A 17,509-nucleotide genomic window follows, 5' to 3' on the forward strand; every position below is an offset into this window, starting at 1 on the left:
TATGGTTCTTCAAGAGGCAGAGAAAGATGATTTGAGACCAGCCTGGGGAAATGTTACTGAAACCTTATCTGCCACATGGTGGGTCATAAATGTAATCCCAGTTACTCAGGAGGTGGAGTTGGAAGAGTCACCGTCTGGGGCTGGTGTGATACCCTATCTGAAAAATAGGGGGAAAAGAGCAAAAAGACTGGGGATGCAGTTGAAATGGTAGAGCCCAGAGTTCAATCCCCAGAGAGAAAAGCCCGTCTTCTGCATCTGTCCCACACACTCAAGTGCCTCTGATGGCACAGCTTCTCTGCAAACCACCTTGCAATGTCCTTGTGGTGACAGCACACGATATCTGGGGTTTGAACAACTGGGGGGCATCCTCTGGTACTTGGTCAAAGCACGGTTTGGGGAAGAGTCTCATTCTGGGAGGCTGAGACCTAAAGGGCCAAGCGTTTGGTGTAGAAACAGGTGAGGTAGGACGCTGTTGCTTCACGGGGTGACTTAGATCTCAAGGGAAGATCTTAGCAGTGGGGATCTCAGCTGAGCATGGTGTCAGGATGTTGGGTGAGAAGTCCAGCCCTGCACAATAGGACAGCCTGGAGCTCTACGCTGAGTACTCTCTACCCTCAGGATTCTTGGGCTCTGCTTATCAGCATCAGGGGCCCTAATATGATTCTGGTTCTTAGTCACAGATCCTCTGTTTTATACCCAGCTCACCAATCAAGGTCCTGAAGTAGTCTGGAGAACAGAAGGCCTGGAGTCATCTTTGGAGCTCTTTTCTCAGAGGAATACAGAGCAGGCAGCTTAAAACAGCAGAACTGTATTCTGTCACGGCTCTGGAGGCTGAGAGTCTAACTGTCACAGGTCAGCAGGGCTGTGCTCTTTCCGGGGGGCGGGGGGGGTGGAGGGGAGGATAGCTCCCTGTCTCACCAGCTTCCTGGTACTGCTTGGTGACCTTGGCTGGCTGCTGCCCCACTGCACTCCTCCCCCATCCCCCCACCCCCGCTCTGCCTGCTCCACATCACAGCACTTCTCCCTGGGAGTCTGTGTCCTCTTCGTAAAGGATCCTCGTCATGTTGGACCAGGGCCATCTCAGTGATTTCATTTTAGCTTGGTTGCATCTGCAGACACCATTTCCAAATAAAGTCACATTCACAGGCCCCAGGGCTTATGACTTAGGCGGATCTATTTCAAAGGCACAATTCAACTCCCATCCTATGGCCAGCGGTGAGTAGCAACAACTTCTATGTTTCCATCATGGCTGGTATCTTCAGAACTCTTTTGGAGGTAACAGAACTCCCAGAGGTGCGTCAGCCATCAGGGAGGTTATGAGACCAGGTGACCCCAGATGAACTTGGGCTCATTCTGGTTGTGTCATGACTGTTAGTCCTTCCTGCACTGTGTGTGTCAAGTGCATTACCTAACTCCACTGGAACTGGGGCCAAGTCTGTGTCATCCTACGGGATTCGAGTCTGACTGGTCTGGGTCAAGCTGGGTTTTCCATGAAGGGAGACTTCCTCAGCATTGCCACATCTTCACGGGCAGACGAAGTGTCTGCGGGCGCTCAGAAAGATGCCTCAGCAGTGTCAGAGTCTCCTTCACCAGGGTGGAGGAACATTACAGCGATGGTGACAGCGTCCTCTTGGTTGGCCCTCACCACAATTTGGAGCCAGGGTCACATCCCAGCCTCGGCTCCATCGTGAACACCTGGTCCCTACATCAGAGCACTTGTCTCATTTTGAAAGATGGGGAAGGCAAATTTAAAATTCACATTCTTTATGAACAGCCGAGAGAATGTAGCTATAAAAGTGTTTCAGACCGTGGTGTTTTAAATGAAGGTTAATTTTCTGATAAAGTAGGAAATGAAGGAGGAATAATCTCCCTGCACGCAGGCATGGTTTAGAATACCACAACTCAATTAGATGCTCTGATTGTGCAAACAATGAGCCTCATGCCTGGCTAAATTTCTTCTTTCCGAATTATGAAGCTTTTCTCTACTAAGATTAGTAGGGATATTAAGGGTACAACAGATAAAAGATTCATCTGAGCTAGGAGGAGGAAAATGACAACTTGAGATGGCTCAAAACTAAATGAGCTCCCTAAAATCCCACAGCGTATCCAACATTATTAAAACTTGCCCAGTATGAGAATTAACTCTCAGACTCAGAGCAGAGAACTTATTATTCTTTGTTTTTCCACCATAAGATATTGAACACCTTTTACCCATACAGAACTATACCTGAAGCATGCTAACCAGGCCTATACCCAGTAGCACTTGAAAGAAGTTTCTGGAATACAGGATGTTTACCTTGTATGAATGGCACTGGGAGAAAAATAAAAGCAAAGAGTTGGGCTTTTCTAAGTTTTCCACAAATAAAAATTTGATAACATGCTGGCTTACTATTAGTATCTCTTTTACACTTTTATTCAAGCTCAAGTCTGATTTATTAGCTGAGCTGTACAAAGAAATGATTTTGGTCTGTGCCATCTCTTCTATTTCCAAAGTTGCATGTGTGTGAGATTTCACCAAATGGTACTGACATTAACAGGCTGTGCTGGCACTCGTGGAGTCTGGTGACAGGAGTGTCTTGGAGAGACATTTGGTTCAGACCACGCACCTTCGCGTTCTCACTGCTGCTTTTTTATGTTGGGTTCTTTCGTTGCCTGTGGCCGGCCTATGACAGGCACCACCCAAATGCCATGCCCCATCGTCTGAGCTGTCCCCTGAGGCACACCTCCCGCCCAGGCTCCAGCGTGCCCAGCCCCATCTGCACCGTCCATCATCACCATGCCTTCCTGGGTGGCTTCTCAGGGCTCTCTTCTGTCCGTCCTTCCTGGTGTGTGCCATTTCCAAGGTCACTGCTCCCAGAGAGCTTTCCTGATCTCCAGCTGCATGGCTGGTGGTCCCATGCCCGCCCCCCTGTAGCCCTCACACCGTGGGTTCTGACTCTGCTGCTCCTTGGCTGTGTCTGCAGCTTGAACTTCAATCTCTGTGGAGCACACTGTAGCTTAGGTCAGGTCTGGCACTCCACAGGGGGCTCCGGGCTCCCTAGGCACTGGGTGGTCTTTGGGGAAGTCATGGAGGGAAGTGGTTGGGAGTTCCCAGAGGAGAGGCATACCAACACTTCCTGGAAGAGGAAGTCCACATTGACTAAAAATGAGAAGTGTGACCTGAAGGGGCTCCCAGAACTGAGTGGTGATGCGGTCGGTGGTGGCTACCTTCTGATTCCCAGGTTGGAGCTGGGGTCAGGCCTGGGTGAGTGGAAGAAGATATTTGGTGCAGAGCAGTGGCTGGTATTGGCTCCTGAATTTGGGTCAGTGCCATGCATTACTAAAAGTGATTGTAGAAGAGACAGCATATTATCAGAAGAGGACCGGAACTGGGTATCAGTGGCTGTCACGCCTCCAATTTAGCTAGGATAGAAACAAGAAGCAGTAGAGTCCTTGAGACTCCATGTCCCAAATAAGCAGCAAAAACCATGGCTGGGGGTATGGCTCAAGTGGTAGAGCACCAGCCAAGCAAATAATCTGAACAAGCCAGCCCAGTGAACATGAGACCCTGAGTTTAAACCCCTGTATTGAGAGAGAGAAAGAGAGAGACAAGAGAGAGAGACAGAGACAGACAGAGAGAGAGACAGACAGACAGGAAGACATGAGAATCACTATCCAGGTACTTTACCCATTGCTTCTCTATCTTCTAAAGTGAACCCAGTTATTTTCATTGGTCAGAGGAAAACATTAAAGTCATAATGCCTTCATGCTGAGCTTCCTACCTCGGTTAGCTGTACAGTTGAGGAAAAGCTGAGCTCTGTGAGTCATTTTCCTGTGTGTGAAACAGGATTTTGAAAGGCACCATGAAAGGTCTAGCACTACCATAGTGCATGTCTGTAATCCCAGTTATGTACTAGGTGTGGGTAGGAGGATTGTGGTCCTAGGCAAAGAGCACAAAACCCCATCTAAAAACAAACAAAAATATTAAAACAAACGGGGACAGGGGCTTGCAAGGACCTGAGTTCAAATCTACATACCAATTAAAGAAAAAAGAAAAGAGAAGACATCATGAGTGGTGGCAAAGCTGGAACAGGATGCAAGCAGGCATGCGTAGCCAGTGATGAAGCAGCGTTCCAGCTGCCTTGCTCAAGCAGAGACGGAGCTGCAAAGGCTTTCAGCAAAGGTCAGCCAGGGAGGAACAGCTGGATTTGAATCCAGATTTGTGGGGGTTCTTTGTGGGTTTCCCTTGTGGCTGCAGGTGGCCTGGCAGCAGTGTGGCTGTGCGCGTCGTTGACCTGCGGTTGGCTGGGGGGGGGGGGGGGGGGGGGGGGGGGGGGAAGGGGGTTCCCCCAGCCGCCTCCTGTGAACAGCGCAAGAGGCTGAGAGGGCCACTGGCCACTGCACACAGCTTCTTGGAAATCCAAAATGTGTGTGTGGTTGCTGCTCCTACATGTTTAGTGTTCAAAGGGCATTCCTGGACCTGGCTGTAAAAGAAGCTCATAAATTAAATGGAAATCAGTCATGTTTATGATGGGGTTGTTTAAAAGCTGCCACTGTCAGAGATTTATGACCCTGCATTCACACTCAACTGTTCACCGCTTCTGCTTCTAGGCCTTTCTATACCATAAAGGACCAAATTTATATCTGCGGGTGAGATCATTATAAATCTCTCGTGCACCACAAGTACAATTTTAAATGTTTGCAAGTGTGCAGAACTACGCCCATGAGCTATGGGCTATATTTCAGGACTTATGGCCTCTGTTGTAACTAGCAACACACACACACACACACACACACACACACACACACACACACAAAATGTCCCTGGGACCCAAATGCAAATGTTCAACTTTGAGGCTCCTGATCCTGTTGGGAGAGGGAAAGCTGAACTTCCACTCAGAATGTTTAACATTTTTAAATTTAAAAATATTTAAATTAAAAATTTTTTTTTAAAAATTATCTTCTCCTGTCCGCTAACTTCTCCTTCTAACCCCCATGCTGTGGAATGAACACAGGGCCTTGGATGTAAGAGGAAAGTGCTCTACCATTTAACTAAAATTCTCATTTTTTTACATATGTGTTTTTTAAAAGGTGTTGAAAGGGATGACATTGATCAAGATGCACTGCATTCAACTGTTTGGTTAAATGGCAACTCCTCTGTACAACGACTGAAACACAATAAAAATGTAAAAATAAAACCAAATAAAATAACTCACCATCATATAAGGCTACCTTTCTAAATGTTCCTTGTAGATGACTAGTGGGTTCAATGAGAAAGAGGGTTAAGATAGGAAAGGTTTCCATCTTTGGAGTTTCTCATCTCCTTTTGTTGTAAGAGATGAGGAAACTAGACCAGAAATGATTAGCAGCTTTCTCTTTTCCTCATTGTATTTGCCAAACTTGACCTTGAATGTCTTTTTGTTTCTCAGTCCTGGGGTTTAAATTCAGGGCCTTGTGCTTGTCAGGTAGGTAGGTGCTCTTCAAGCCCTATCTCCAGCTCTACTGACTTTGAAGCTCTATATCATAGAAGTTAAGCTGGGTTAGAAGAAATAGGGAGCACTGAAGTTCAAGGCTAGCCAGGGCAAAAAATTGTCAAGACCCCATGTCAAGCTAGGCTTGGTGGTGTTCATCTGTAATCCAAGCTATGTGGAAAGCATAAAAAGGAGGATCAAGGTCCATGCTAGCCAAGGAAAAAACTTGCGAGACCCATTTTGAAAAAAATAACTAAAGTAAAAAGAATGAAAGGCATAGTTCAAGGGAGGGGTGACGGCCTAGCGAGAGCACCAAACCAACAAGCAATGAACAAAAGAAATCAAGAGAAGAAAGGAAGGAAGACACGAAGGAAGAAAGGAAGGAAAGAAAGAAGAAAACCATCAAAGGAAATGTACATAGCTAGAAAAGTCTTTTTTGAAAGTGGTTATAGAAATGAAACTACGTATTCTCTACAGAGGGTGCACCGCTGGAGCTGAGCCACTCTGAGTGACTCTGGCCTTCCGCCATGGGATCTAGAGTGTCCTGTGCGGGACATGACCAATCTGATGAGAAGCTCGGAATTAAACCTGTCTGAGCTATGGGACTGAATGAAAAGAGAAAGGGGAATGTCATGAAATAATATTAAGGGCAAATAATAAGACTAATTTCTGTTGTTGTTTTTCCACTACTGAGGCTTGATCTCAGGCCTGGGCGCTGTCCCTGAGCTTTTTCTACTGCAGGCTGGTGCTCTACCACTTGAGCCACACCTCCATCTCTGACTTTCTGCTGGTTAATCGGAGATAAGAGTCTCATGGACTTTCCTGCCCAGACTGGCTTTAAACTGAGATCCTCAGATCTCAGCCTCCTGAGTAGCTAGGATTACAGGTGTGAGCCATTTGGAAACATTGTGTGAATCACATTGACATTGCTGGTCTATGGACAGTTCTGGGATATGGGGTGGCTTTAGGGATTCTTAGCTCCCTTCCCTAAATGGAGAACTGAAGCTCAGCACGTTTTGCTGCTTGATCTAAGGTTGTGCAGCTGTTTAGAACTCAGATCTCTGACTGCTCAGCCCCGGCCCTGTGATTCTCAGTCTGTTTTCCAAAGCACCCCAGGCCAGGGTAGTGAACCAGGCAGGACTTGCAGGATAGTTAGAACATGCCATTTTTCAGAGAGACAGAGTGATGCTTGCCCTGTCACCCAGCATGTGAATGAGAAAGTCCTAATTTCAACCTGGGTTCCTGCTATATATTCTTTTTTATGGGTTACTTTTGCAGAGCTCTCAGAATTTGCTACTAAAAATACACAACCCAGTTTTATAAGATAATCCATATGGGTCCAAAGGTTAAAATGTTTCATGGGACCCAAAGGATGGATAACCACGAAAGAACTATTTTAGGATGGAATCTTTCAATGTGTATTAGTTTTTAAGTGGCTCCTAACTTTCTAGGACATTAAAGGCTTAAAACTTAAGTACCTAATTAGTGCAACTAGATGATATTCCTGTTGGCACAGAGGTACAATGAAAAAAAAAAGAAGCAGAGAGGCTCTCAGGTTCTGAGTGAAGAAAGTTTGGGAACCACATTATCCCATCTTCCAGAATAAATTCTGACTCAACCATTCCATTCCAGAAACTTCTTGGGTTGAAAAAATTAATTATATCCTCTCTTCTGTTGGTGTCTTTTACATCACCATTTATTTCACACTACTTAATTCCAGAAAGATATGCTTTTCCTCTTGTCTTCCTTCCCTTCCTCCTTTCTTTCCTTATTATCTTGATTATCTTTTCTTGGAGCCTGATATGTCTGCTTTTGTGACACCCTTGGGTGATAGGTGATCAGTGCTCTTATTCCCACAGTTAACAAGTTAGAATCAGGGGACATCAGAGGCTTAGATCTGATTAAGGAAAAGAATCATGGGACTTGAGACTTCTGGCTCTCATTCCAATGCTCTTTTCCACTGCACAATTGTATGTACTTGAAAGAAAAGTTTAAAGTATGATTATGAACTGAAAGGTATTTGCTTATAACCCTCGAGGAAGCAGCAGGCTGCGGTCACACTCGGCGTCATCCCCCACTGCTAAGTCTCCCTGGGTGACATCTAGTGTAGCTGGCGCCTCTGTTCTGACCTCTGCACCCACCGGCCTGTCACCTGCTATGTGGTAAGAACCCCGGGTCCTTTTGGTTTTCCTTGAACACCAGCTATCTTAACCGCTGCGTTTCCCCAGTGTGAATTCAAACCCCTTCTGCATGGGCTCCTCATATGAAGAGCAGCAGGGACTTTCAGCATAGAGTCCTTCTGTCTGTCTGTCTGAGCACCCTGGGATCCCCCAGGTCCCCAGGGCGGTCCCCAAGTCTGCAGGTGTCAAACCAAAGCTAGGCATCCTTTTTTGTTTTCTGCGTTGTCAGGGATGAGTGCATGAAGGAAATGCTTTCACAATTGGAGTGCAGAGAAAACAATACAGCCAGGCCCCCAGAGAGGAAGCACGCGGGGTGTCTCTGTGTCTCCAATGGAATAAATTATTTGCAAGGGCTGTGGTTACCGTTCAGTCTAAACGAGGCCCACGCAGCTGGGACACTCTGTACTTTTGATCTGGCCTTTCAAGCTTGGGTGATGCCAGGAAATTGCATGTAATGGACTGAAGGCCTCAGTATGGAGAATGAGAAAGGAATTGTTATAGAACAATAGAGACCATTTCGGGCCCTCCACTTCCTCACACCTGTTTTCAGCATGAGGTCTGTCGCTCTTGGCTGGGGTGGAGATGGGCTGGCTGCAGCCCGCGGCGTGATCTGCTTGTGGTAGAGATCTTCCCTGGGCTCCAGCGTGGACGTTAGCTGCGTCAGACAACCACGGCACAAGTCACTGAGTCACCGCTACCAGGCTAGTTGTTCCAGCCGCAGGAAGCCATCCACCTGCGCACTTTTGCTTTGAAAGTAAGTCATGGGGTGGGGAGTGTTCAGTCAGCTCCATCAGAGTTCAGATGATTGACTTCAGGCTCCTAGCTACACCTGACCTTCAGCAAGGTGGCTGTGTAAGTAAGTCAGCGACTAAAGTAGTACCAAAAAGTAGCTTTACCCTCTGCTGCCGAATATGATAGTTTATTTTCATGAAAGAAGAGGAGGGGAAAGTCATCCTACACTCATCACATCTGCCAGGTAGCTCTGAAGATGGCCTTCCTTCCTCTCATTCTTACCCCTGGAGAAATGGCCAGGGTGGACTTTCCCACATGCCCATTGCTGGTCAGGTACATAAGCAGAAAGACAAAGTAAGCAGTTGATCGGGCCACAGATCTTAGAAATGGGTGCTACCCTCCTGTTTCCGTAGGATGGCAGACATTCAGGGCTGACATGTTTTCAGGACAAGCATTCCCTGGTGGGAGAGAAGTATAGATGTTAACAATGTCCAAATGGTGGGGTGAGGGAACCTATCCTAATCAGGCAGGGTGGCTGTTGCATCAACGCCCTAAGAAATTCTGCCCCACAGTTGGGTTTGGTGCTCAGGTAACCTGGTTCAGTTCATCACCACCAGTTGATGGGCTAAAGAGTTTCCAAGAAGATGGACCGAGTGCACATGCCCTAGCACTGGGCACCAGGGAAAGCCCGCATTGCCTATGGAGCTGTTGGGAAGCAGATTAGTAACTGTCACAGGACTGAATTACACAACCAGCATTCTCCATTGGTTCCTACTGCCAGGAGCCACACAGAGGGACTGAGGAAGAAGAAAAGTATTTCCTACCTAAGAATTCAAAGCACTTCCTGCATGAGACCTTTGCCATTCTCTTTGTCTGAAGTAGTCAGGAGAAGGGATGAAAATAAAAGTGGCAGGGAAAGAGTTGCTTGCAGTTGCTAGCTTTAGGGAGCCAATCCCAGTGGCTCCTTTTCATGTGTGTTCCATGGTTATTTAAATATATAAATGAGCTGGATGCTGATGGCTCACTCCTGTAATCCTAGCTACTTAGGAGGCTGAGATCTCAGGATCTCAGTTCAACACCAGCCTGGGCAGGAAAGTCCATGAGAGAGCCAGACGTGGCGCTCTGGCTTAAGTGGTAGAGCGCTAGCCTTGAGCACAAAGAGACTCAGGGACAGTGCTCAGGCCCTGAGTTCAAGCCCCCAAGATCAGCCCTCAAAAAAAGATATAAATGAGGGTTGGGGTGTCACTCAGGGTTGAGAGGACCTCCCTAGTATGTGTGAGACCCAGGTTCACCTCAGCAGTGAAACAGTGAAATAAATAAAAACAGCTTCAAGAGCCCCAATAACAAGCAAAAAAATTCCTTGAAGGTATATTTATTATTCTCTTAGTGTCATAATGTTTAATTTAAACATCATTAGGCAGCTAGGTGCTGGTGACTCACTCCTGTAATCCTCGTTACTCTGATGATCACAGTTCAAAGCCAGCCCAGGCAGGAAAATCTGTGAAACTTCTATCTCCAATAAAAACTAGCTGGAAGCAGAGCTATGGCTCAAGTGGTAAACTGTTAGCTGTGAACTAAAAGAAACTCAGGGACAGTGGGACAGTACCCAAGCCCTTAGTTCAAGCCCCAGGACCAGCACCAATGCACGTGCGTGTGAGTGCATGCGTGTACACACACACACACACACACACACACAATTATTGAGCAAATACCACCTTCTAAGAAAGTCCCCAAACTCCTTCTTATCAGGGTTTTGAAAATTCTGTTTTCTACTGGGGGGTGAATCGATGCACTCACATGTGCTAGGCTACCTGAGCTTTGCCTCCAGTTCTCTGTCTGCTTTTGCTTGTGAGACAGGATCTTACTAACTTTTCCCTCCCTAGTGGCTTCTCACTTGCAATTCTCTTGCATCCACCTTCTGAGTTGCTGAGATTACAGGCATGGGCCACTGTGATTAGCTTCTTATTAGGGTTTTTGTTTTGTCTGTGATGAAAGACTTCTTTTCCACTCCTGTGCTAGGCCAGGTCTGCCTAGGCCAGCATTGGGAAGGTACGTTGGGGTACAGGGGTACTGGAGCGGACTATTTCTGGAGTAACATAGATTGTGTGAAAGGCAAGGGGTACCTTTGGAAGGCACTGTGGTAGGTACTGGAAGTGACCAAGAAACACAGCAGGCGTGGTCCTGGGCCTGGCGAGGGAATGCATGTGGACACAGCTGTCAGGGAAGAGAAGTTGGACTGGTGGACTTTGTTTTTTTCCCCTTCCTGGGCATCATGTCCCTGAGTTTATGATAAGGCAGCACCCTCTGTCATGCAGGGAAACCCTGCTTCTCTGTGGCTGAACAACAGTGCCTCACCAGTGTGGTGGCCAAGTGGACAGTCTCCACATGACATTGGTGACCAGTGCTGGCCTGGATTCTAATTCTGTCCTCTCCTTGGAAGTTGTTCTTACCATTGAAAATTATATGAGATTTATTTCTGTCTGTCTGTCTATTCTATCTATCTATCTATCTATCTATCTATCTATCTATCCATCCATCCATTCACTAATCTGTTTCTCTGTTGCTAGTATTGGGGCTTGAACTCATGGCCTCACACTCTTGCTTGGCTTAGGGTTTAGGCAGAACTAGTGGGATAGATAGCCAGAGAAAACACTGCAGAGAAAGTTCTAGAGTATCCACCAGTTTAGCCTTCATTTTCTTGCTGAATATCACACCCGACATTTCTGATTTGATGATAGAAGCCAAGAAGAACTGGGAAGATGTGAGATGGTAATCAGAGAATTCACAGGTCTAGGAAGTGTGCAGGCTCTGCAGGGCTAATGCTGACAGGGCTAGGTGTTCAAGAGACCGCAAGAGCAGGGAAAGAATCTGCCTGTTAGTGAGGGCCTACCGTGTTTGATATGCACAATGGCATCATTTGTTTTTCTTTATTGTTACACTTTCAGTGTCCCTAAGATTATATTAGCCTGTTCCTTCAGTTATTGATAGGGGGGTTTCACACTCGCTGTGATTGTAGGTTTACCTTTTCTTTGTATTTAGTTCTGTTCTTCTTAAATTACATATTTTGAACACTAGATGTACCCAAATTAAGGATTGTTATGTCTTCTTATTGGGTTGCTTCTCTTGTCCTAAGGAAACGAACTCCTTGGTCTATACTAATATTATTCTAACATTGCTGTGATCAGAGTGGCTCTCTTTTTATTAATATATGTAGAACATATATAATATAATATATAATCTGTATTTCTGTTTACTGGTAAACTTTCCATATTCTTAACTGCAACGTATGTCTCCTGCAGGCAGCATTTAGTTGAACTTTGCTGTTTCTAAGATTAGTCTGACAATTTTTGTCTTTCACTTATAGGACATATTTATATTTAATATTCACTTAAAATCTATTGCCTTGTTAAGTGGATCTGTATTTGAGCCAAAAATGTATATTTTGGTGTACTTTTAAGCCTCTAGTCAAATAATTTTAAGCCTTTAGTCGAATAATTAAAAAAAAACCACAACACAAAACCCCTCAATTGCTTTGCATGGGGTGGTGCTGGATGGGGTGGTGCTGGATGGGGTAGTGCTGGATGGGGTGGTGCTGGAGATTTAACTGAAGGTTTTGAGCTTGCTAGGCAGGTGCTCTGTGGCATCTCCAACCTGAGAAGTTTCTCTTTTAAAGGAAACTGTGGGATGAGATTGACTATTAGCAGACAGTATTTAATCCCTGGTGATTGACAGGTCTATTCCTAGATGCATCCTGCTTTCCTGTGGGGGTTGTTGACCCCCACCCAGTGCCAACTGCCTTCGACACAAGCCTTCCTTGGCTAGTCCAGTCTAGTCTAGACAAGAAAAAGTACCTTCTTGTCCCATCCAGCCTAACATCTCTTCAATGATTGCATCTAATCGCACCTGCTCATTAACAAATCTATATGTTTTGTGAGAAAATGAGCTTCTGTCACTCTTAGATCTCAGTCTCTGACACATAGATGACTTTGTAATTTTTGTTGAAGAAGTGATGCATGTGTAGGAAGCTATAGATTATCCTCAGTGACACGAACCTATAAAGAAGAATATTAATGTTCTTCTAAAGCAGGAGCAGCTCAGAAGTCTGAGGTGCTTGAAGGCCTTCCCCTTACCCATCCCCCCTCCAAATGATTCTAAAGGAATTTGGACTGAACCAGGGTTTGAATTCTTCCCTTTTGTTAATTCAAGTTCACATGTAGGGCCAAAATCAAATCAGTCCCTTCTTTAGTAATGACAGACAATTAGTTTGGAAATGAGATTGTTCCTGAGTCTTTCCCATTATTTATCAATTTTGAGGTCTCTGAATAGCATTGAATACAAAAGTGCATGTGAAAATCTTTGTGTCTGCTACTGAGTAATTGGCTAATCTGTCACTCAGCCTCTGAATGAGGGGTCCTGTCTAATTGCACCTACCAGCAGCTCATTACACCTGCAACCAGGCAGTTGTGCGGCAGTTTTTGTGTTTCTATCTAATTGCCTGGACTCAAATGGAGAACACTTGTTATAAATGCCCCATTTTCTCATTTTGAGCCTTTGCAAATATAATATGACCCCAGGAAAAGGTGGGAAAATAAATGGTTTTATTTGCTGTGCTCCAATTAATGTCAGAAACCTGGTGCCAATGTTCCTATGCTTTTCCATTCTACTAAGAAACCCAAGTCCCCAAATAGAACTTAACACTCAACATCTACATTCACTACTACTTTACTAAGACATGCGTATCCAAAGTGATGCTCATTCTTAAAAAGTTCCCATCATCCCGTGTTACTTGCTGGAGGAACTTTTCTGTCGTTTCCATATTAAAGAATAAAAGATTCCACTAAAAGCCGTCCATTTGAATAAATGGCTCAGTCCCAGAGCCCACGTTCTGATATGTCCCCAACTCCAGTTTGTAAACACCTCCCCTATTTATTATGTACATGACTTATTTCTTTTAAGCAGTATGTGAAAGTATTGGTGGGACTTTGAGGAAATTTGGCTGCTAGTTCGTTATTCCGGATCTTTCGCTCACATTTGCTACGTGGCAGATTCAGAGGTATGCTGTTCAGATTCCTATTAAAAATTGGGCACACTTCCTGCCCTGGGCAATATCCCTGCAAAGGGGGGATACCAGAAGGTCACCTGAAGGTCACTTCATTCCCCACCCTCTGTCTCCACATCATTTACTGTCCCTGTTATCTACCTGTTCCCTCCACTGGTCCTGCGTCCTCCCTTTTCTTAACAGGTGCTACTCCTTAGTAAACCTTCTGGACTCTTTGCAATCACCTGGCTCTCTGCTTTCTGGGGAATTCCAACTGCAGCCACCACCAAATAGAGATGACACAGAAGGAGGGCAGTGCATGCTTGTCTTCCTGAAGTGTTTCAGGCGCAAAGCTTCTCTCCAAATACTGTTAAAAGGAAATACATTTTGTTCGATGAAGTTATGTAAGATCATGAGGCTGTATTTTTTTTTCTGTTTGATTATTTCCTTTCTTTTTTTGTTCACAGTCAGTATCAGGGGTATGGTTTGTAAAATGACTGGGAGTAAAATAATGCATTTTGTGGGAGAGGTGAGGATGGGGAGTGGAGGCAGGAGGATTCTGACTTCAAGGCTGGCTACACAGTGAGATTCCATTCCCAAGAAAACCTAGGCCTGGGGTTGTAGCTCAGTAGTAGAACAGCACATACCATGAGCAAGGACCCAGGTTCAATTCCTAGCTCCAGAATAAGATTACATTTTGTAAGTGTAGACCCTAAGTGTCAACAGATTTATGTTTTAACTTAAATTTTTATTTTTATTTGCAGAGTTAACTTCTCCTCCCTGTTTTTCAGTAAATAGAAGTTAGCTCTAAACAATATGTACAGATTGGAGGAAATGTATTACCTTCATGTGATTATGTCATCAAAGCAATGTGACTTTCATTTTTATAAATTTTACTCATCTTTAATTGAATTTCTTTGTGATGCATTTCTGTATTAATTTATTATAATGCTAGATGTGTCATTTGGAAAAACTTTTACTCTCTGCTGCAGAATCAACATTGCATACTTACCTTCTTCCTTACCTATTATGCTTAGTATTTCCAAACCCCTGACAGAAATTCAGATTTGGCTTTGAGAAACTGTAGCTACTGAGAATTCTTTACATACTTTTGCAATATTTTGCATATTCATTTAAACTACAATGAATGATCATCATGATGACAAGCAAGATAATTTTTTTGTAATTGGGCTATACTAAAATTTTGGAAAGTTTCTGCAAATAAGAGACTGTTAATAAATACAAAACTTATTATTATTACCATTACTATTATTATTGTTGTTTGATAACATGTAAAAATGATCTCTTCATTGTAGAGACATTTAATGTAAAACATAAAAATATAACATAATAGAACTTTAACCTCAAAATACACACCAAATAAAGCTCATTTAAATGTGGAAAAGTATTATAATCACTTAACATTTAAAAGGGACCATTCTTAAAAAATAACCTCAAACTCTCAAAACACCAACTTCCCCACACCATAGTCTTGATCCTTATTTTGTAAGGAATCTTCCAGGCACAGACAATTTTCTTCCATTCTGTGTTGAGTTGGTGATTATAAATGTGCATTCAAAAGCACTTTCAGTGTAGGAATTAGGCTCCATGCGGTGTCTTTTCTTTTCAACAGTGACAATGACAATATTTTGTCTACTTGCCTTGAGTTTGGTGTTGCTGTTGAGATGAATATTACTTTGCTAATTTGAATTCTCTATCCGTTTCTGATTTCATGTGCAAGTATTCCCAGAGCATTGATATCTCCTCTCTCCATTGCTTTTGTAAATATATTTACCAAAAACATAGCTCATAGGAAACATTTAAGCACTAGAAAACACTAGAGAGTGTTACTTACTGGGTATTATTCAAATAATGTAACACTAGGACCTCCTGGTATGGTGAATAACATTACAGAGTATCATGTGTCATTGCCGCCAATTTGAGGATCTATTTGGCTTTCAAACCCTGTTGTTCCTTGGAATATCATGTGAAGGTTTTGTGTAAAGTATACTCTGTGTATAAACACATCCATATTTATTTTGTTAGCAGTAATAGCACACCATCCATTGCAGAAAAGACCAGAATGCACTTTTATACATGGCAACAACTACAACAGATCTCTCTGCTTCTTTCTGAACCTCACTGTCTGGGTTTCTAGAGACCTTAACCTTGGGCTTCTGATTTCTTGCTCCTGCCTTTGACCTGAATCACTGGTTTCCACTGAACCAATCTTATCCTATCTTAAATACTAGCTCTGTGTCTTGCAGGAAAATGTATGATCACCGCCTGATGTTTCCTGTTTATGTGACTGATTTTGCTTAGGTCTTGGGCTCAATAAATTTCTTGAGAAGAGGAAGAGAAAGATTACTACAGCCTTGTTTGTCATCTCTGCTGGACATGGATCTTGTTGGGGATTGCACTAGGAGAAACTGTCTTTTCCTCCTTTTACTTTCTGCAGATTGGAAGATGTTGCTGTGAAAATTGGGGGTACTTATTGATGATGATGATGTAGTACCCCTCCATTGAGTTGGTGGCAATCACCATTAGTGTTACGTTATGAGGCCAAAACAGCTAATTGTGAAATTCCCACTCTTTGGGGCCAACCAGATTAATTAAAAACACAGTCCAGTGGGTCAAGTTGGGAAGGGGGCTGGGACTTGTAAATTAAGAGTAGTAAAGAAAATTGCTTTGACAGGGAATGTGTCCAATTGAAACTCATCTGGAAGTGCACTAGTTGAAGAGAGGTTGCCATTTAGAGGGGGAGGGGCAAAAAGACCCTGAGGAAGGCTGGAAGGGAACTTCAGGCATTTGTCCTTACCTGCTCAGGGTCCAAATTGTTCAGCATCCTTCTAGTACAAGAGGAAAGAGACAAGGTCACAAGCAAGGCTGTTTTGTTTCCCGATGGCAATGGCCCAAGGTCGTGAAGGCATTTCTTACTGGAATCCTTCCTCCAGTCAAGGAGGTGTTCGCCTTCTATAGAACATGCGTGGTTATTGAGAGCAAAGATACCCTAGCCACTCCCTCTTGGCCCCTTTAACTGTGAAAGTGACGGTCAAAGGCTTATCTACTAGTAAATAGAATTCTTATTACAACCACACATCTACCCAATTTCTATTTAAGTTTGGAAAACTGAGTTTATGAAATGCAGGATCTTTATTTCTCTTTCTTTCTTTCTTTCTTTCTTTCTTTCTTTCTTTCTTTCTTTCTTTCTTCTCTCTCTGTCATTGAGTGTGAGTGTGTGTGTGTGTGTGTATGTGTGGGTGGGTGTGTGCGCGCGCTGATACTGGGTCTTGAACTTAGGGTCTCCTACTCTTACTTGGAGTTTTCAACTCAAGGCTGGTGCTCTCCCAATTGAGCCACAACTCTACTTCAGCTTTCTGATGGTTAATTTGAGATAAGAGTCTTAGGGACTTTCGTGCCCATGCTGGCTTTGAACTGAAATTTTCAGATCTCAGCCACCTGAGTAGGTAGGTTTACAAGTGTGAGCCACCAGTGCCTCGGTTCCCAGGATCTCTTGGTTAAGGGTAGCTTTATATAAATGAGTCTCTAAAATGCTTTTGTTTTGTAAAATGTTTTTTGAATTCCCCAAGGTCCTGATGTGGTCCCCCCTCTTTATCCAGCTAAACATTGCTGGAATTGTCTAGGAGATAAGTATAGTTTTGCTCCATTAGATAGTATTCTATAAGCATAAATCTATAGAAGAAACACACACACACATATATGAGATAAGGCTTGTATTTGTTTTAAAGTGGTTTGTTGGCCCATTTAATTTGAATTTATTTGAGTCAATAACATTGTAATTATAAGTCAAGTATACATGTACTGGCATAATATATATTAGGCTGTTGATTAAATTACCCTAAATATAATAAACCAATTTGCCATATACTATATTTTAGTGATGGAGTGCTGGAGGTGATGATATGTTGTGAACATGTACAAAACACATTTTTCACTTACAACCAGTAATTTATGACTCACTCGGATGCCATAAATACTAGTTTTGGCAAGGGAGAAATCATGGAATTTATCTCAGATCTGAACTGTGATTCGAATTTTTGACCAGAAAGCATTTTTATATCCCCATGAGTTACAGACTAATGGCTTGT

This window comes from Dipodomys ordii, unplaced genomic scaffold (genome assembly GCF_000151885.1).
Source record: "Dipodomys ordii isolate 6190 unplaced genomic scaffold, Dord_2.0 Scaffold20, whole genome shotgun sequence".
In the NCBI taxonomy this organism is placed as follows: Eukaryota; Metazoa; Chordata; class Mammalia; order Rodentia; family Heteromyidae; genus Dipodomys; species Dipodomys ordii.